Below are 5,000 nucleotides of genomic sequence, written 5' to 3' on the forward strand. Positions count from 1 at the left end.
ATTTTAAAGATTTTTTTTTTAATTTTTAAGGATTTTTTTTACCTTTAAAAGATATTTTAATTTTTCTTGGCCTTTTTAAGGTATTTGAATTTTTTTACCTAAAGGTATTTTTTTTTACCTTTTAAGGTTCTTGAATTTTTATACCTAAAGGTATTTTTTTACCTTTTAAGGTATTTTAATTTTTTTACCTAAAGGTATTTTTTTTACCTTTTAAGGTATTTTAATTTTTAATACCTAAACTTGACCTTTTTAAGGTATTTTAATTTTTTTACCCTTTAAGATATTTTTCTTGAGCTTTTAAAGGTATTTTAAATTTTTTTACCTATTTGGGTATTTTCATATTTGGCCTTTTTAAGGTATTTTCAAATGTTTTACTTGTCAAGGTATTTCCATTTTTATTGGTCTTAATAAGATATTTTAAGTTTTGTAAACCTTTTTAAGGTATTTTCATTTTTTACTTTATTAAAGTATTAATTTTCTTGATCTTTTTAAGGTATCATTATGCGTGACATTTTAAGGTATTTTAGTTATTCTTGGCCTTATTCAAGTATTTAATTTTTCTTGACCTTTTTTATGTATTTTCATTTTTCTTGACCTTTTTTTTATGTATTTTCATTTTTCTTGACATTTCTAAGGTATTTTCATTTTCTTGTCCCATTTTTTAGGTATTTTCATATTCTTGACATTTTAATTTTTCTCGGCCTTTTGAAGAATTTTGGGTTTTCTTGTCCCTTTTTAAGTATTTTTATTTTCTTTACATTTTTAAAGAACTAATTTTTCATGCCGTTTTAAAACATTTTGATTTTTTGTCCTTTTTAGGTATTTTCATTTTCTTTACATTTTAAAAGTATTTTAATTTTTCTTCACCTTTAAGTTTTTTTTTTAACACTCCCAAGGAGTTTTCAAGTCTGTTATCTCTTCTGAGACTTTTTATTTTAATTTTTTTTTTTAGATTTTATATTGATTTTCCTCCATTTGTGTGTAAAATATTATAAGCTTTGTAATCATTTGAGGTTTATATTGATTTTCTTCCATTTTTGAATAACTGTTACAAGCTTTGTATTCATTTGAGGTTTATTTTTCTCAAGTTTTATGTAACGGTTATAAGTTTTGTTAAGTAATACGTCCACTTATTTCGTTAATTTCGTTATTTCCTTAATTATATTACATTTCAGAGGGGTTTCTCTACACCTTCCATGATGTTATTACTTTCAATAACCTTTCTAAGTCAGTTTGATAATTCGATGTGTCGTGATCTTGGTAAACCGTATTGAGGCCTAAGAAAAGGAAAGAAGTAAACGAATAAACAAATAAATAAATAAATAAATGAAAAACGAAAACGAGAGAAAACACTAATTTCTTTTTCGGTCCAATCTTACCTTGACTCACCCATGGGGTCCATCTTCGTCGTGTGCGGTATGGCTATCGCTGATAGGAGACAGATAGGCCATTCGATCAATAGGCAAAAATCACCTTTAGAGGCACTAGCTGTGTGGGGTGGGGTGGAGGGAGGGGGGAGGCACTAGCAGTGGGTGGGGGTTGGGTTGGGGGGGGTGGTATGAAAGGAAGCCAGCTGAGAAAAGGGAGAAGTATAGGTAGAGGAAGAGGAGGGGGAGGGAGAAGGTCCGGATAGAGTTGAGGATGAGGGGGTGGAGGGAGGAGGGGGTTGGGGGTGGGGAGTATAGTGTATCTCTCTCCCTATCTACCAACTTGACCTTTTACGTAAAAAAAGAGAAAGATTTTCATTTCCTTGAGAAAAATGGGTTTAGCTTATTTTTGTGTGTGTGTGAGGTCGTTGGGAAAAAGAAAAACATCTGGAGTTTGTGCTTCTTTATTTATTTATTTTTTTTTTTTTTTGGTGTTTGTGTGCTGTATGTGTATGTATGTTTGTGAGGACGCTTATGGCTCTTTCTGTATATTGTGCTGATTTTGTGTATTTATGGGCGTTTGTGCTGAATTAATGTAATTGTCATACACATATATTCACACACAACACACACACACACACACACACTATATATATATATATATATATATATATATATATATATATATATATATTTAAAGAGAGAGAGAGAGAGAGAGAGAGAGAGAGAGAGAGAAGAGAGATCAATAAATGTCGAATTTACCATTAACTTGAGAATCATTTACGCACGGAAATATTTACAAGAGATAAGAAGTGCTTCTGCCCCGGGCAGGATTCGAACCCGTGCCTTTTGGTTTGGAAACGGTGATAAACGGTCGACTTAGCCATTTGACATCATCTCTTCAAATTATTATATATATATATATATATATATATATATATATATATATATATATAGTATATATATATATATAATTTGAAATTGTAGTAGCCACAATGCCCAGACATTACAAAGAGCAAAGAATTCAAGAAGTTAATAGGGCATTGTGGTTATTACAATTTCTTATGTATCTGGTAAAAAAAGTGATAAGTAGCTTCTACACACACACACACACACACACATATATATATATATATATACTATATATAATTTGTGCAAACACGTATTCACTTCGCGTGTGGTACGTGTAACAGGATAGCTGCTAATTTGGTTATTTTCACGATAAATAGTGCCATGAAAATCTGAAGGGATCATAATTCATATTCATGAGCTGTTGATGTAGTGGTGCGCCTTATCATCAGCCTTAAATTTAAAAAAAGAAAGAAAGAAAAAAAAAAGGCTGCGTCGATGAACGCAGCAGCTCTCAGGTCCGTATGTAACACAGAACCAATCAGGCTAAAATTTTAAGAGAGTTATTAAATATTATTATTGTAGATTCTGGCACGTGAAAAGTAAGGCTGAATGAAACGGGAACAAGAAATAATTCTAATCGAATATATGTAACAAAATGCATGGAATAGTACGCGAGTTATATAAATATATATATATATAATATTATATATATATATATATATATATATATATATATATATATATATATATATATATATATATATATAGTATATATATATATATATAATATATAAAATGACCTTTAATATCTAATTCGCTCTACCTAGGAATTGATATATTTTCATATATGTACCGAGGGGAAGTTTTTAGTTGATAATAATTTCGTCCCCCCATGGGACGGTGGTTCGATCCCATGGGGGACGAAATTATTATCAACTTAAAAATTCCCCCTCGGTACATATATGAAAATTATATCAATTCCGAGGTAGAGCGAATTAGATATTAAAGGACATTTGTAGCTCGAATGATTTATATGAATTACGGTGATGTGATAAGTATTCATATATATATATATATATATATATATATATATATATATATATATATATATATATATATATATATATATATATATATATATATGCGTAAAAATCAGAGTAGATGCATTTGACTTCATTTAAATAAGCGAATGCCACAGGAAAATGATAGTCAGAAATCCAAGCGCTTTCATCTTTACTAGGACATTGTCAAGCGCTTGGATTTCCACCTATCATTTTCCTGTGGTATTCGCTTATATATATATATATATATATATATATCTATATATATATATATATATATATATATATATATGATTAAAGTCTCGTTTATAGATTCTTACTCGGTTTTAACACAAGCCATGGCTGTAGAACTATAGAATTCTGACTTAAGCTAAGTTGTAGACACTGTAATTGAGCCATAAGCCACATTGAAAACGCCTTAAATTTTTGACATAAGACACGTCGCAGAGCCATAAAATTCTGACTTAAGCTTGTAATTGTGCTAAAAGTCACCGTGGACTCCACAATAAAGTTAAGTTGTGAAATCCTCAAAATTCTGACTCCATAAAAATTCTGATAGAAGCCTACTCGGTACATTCCAAAAAATTCTGATAGAAGCCCACTCGGTATATTCCAAAAAATTCTGATAGAAGCCCACTCGGTATATTCCAAAAAATTCTGATAGAAGCCCACTCGGTATATTCCAAAAAATTCTGATAGAAGCCACTCGGTATATTCCAAAAAATGCTGATAGAAGTCCTCTCGGTAGATTCCATTCAAATTCTGATATCAGCCCACTCGGTATATTCCAAAAAGTTCTGATAGAAGCCCACTCGGTAGATTCCATGAAAATTCTGATAGAAATCTCGGTAGATTCCATTCAAATTCTGATAGAAGCCCACTCGGTATATTCCAAAAAATTCTGATAGAATCCCACTCGGTATATTCCAAACAATTCTGATAGAAGCCCCCTTGGTATATTCCAAAATATGCTGATAGAAGTCCTCTCGGTAGATTCCATAAAATTTCTGGAATTAGCCCACTCTGTATATTCCATAAAAATGCTGATAGAAGTCCTCTCGGTAGATTCCATAAAATTTCTGGAATAAGCCCACTCGGTAGATTCCATAAAAATTCTGATAGAAGTCCTCTCGGTAGATTCCATAAAAATTCTGGAATTAGCCCACTCTGTATATTCCATAAAAATTCTGGAATAAGCCCACTCGGTAGATTCCATAAAAATGTTGATAGAAGTTCTCTCGGTAGATTCCCTAAAAATTCTGGAATAAGCCCATTCGGTAGATTCCATAAAAATGCTGATAGAAGTCCTCTCGGTAGATTCCATAACAATTCTGGAATAAGCCCACTCGGTAGATTCCATAAAAATTCTGATAGAAGTCCTCTCGCTAGATTCCATACAAATTCTGATAGAAGCTCACTCTGTAGATTCCATAAAAATTCTGGAATAAGCCACGCTGTAAATTCCGTAAATTTCTTTGAGAAGCCACGTTTTGGTCCCGGTAAAAGTTTGGACTAAGCCACGTCGTAAACTGTAAAATAATTCTGTCCTTAAAAACCGCGTATTAGATTGAAGATAATAATGTCTTTATAAGAAACATCGTCGACTCGGGCAAGCCGAAAACCGTTTGACGTCTTTCCGCTAAGGCCCCCCCTCTCCTCCTCCTCCTCCTCCTCCTCCTCCTCCTCCTCCTTCTTCACTATCGGTTACATAAACCTTCAG

General features: G+C 31.9%; 1 protein-coding gene across 1 annotated transcript in view; it reads left to right on the forward strand.

Annotated features, from left to right (window-relative positions):
* LOC135194969 (exostosin-1-like) overlaps window positions 1–5,000 on the forward strand; it is a 562,148-nt gene that overhangs the window by 322,441 nt on the left and 234,707 nt on the right. The window lies entirely within an intron of this gene.

Source organism: Macrobrachium nipponense, chromosome 15, assembly GCF_015104395.2.
Source record: "Macrobrachium nipponense isolate FS-2020 chromosome 15, ASM1510439v2, whole genome shotgun sequence".
Classification (NCBI taxonomy): domain Eukaryota; kingdom Metazoa; phylum Arthropoda; class Malacostraca; order Decapoda; family Palaemonidae; genus Macrobrachium; species Macrobrachium nipponense.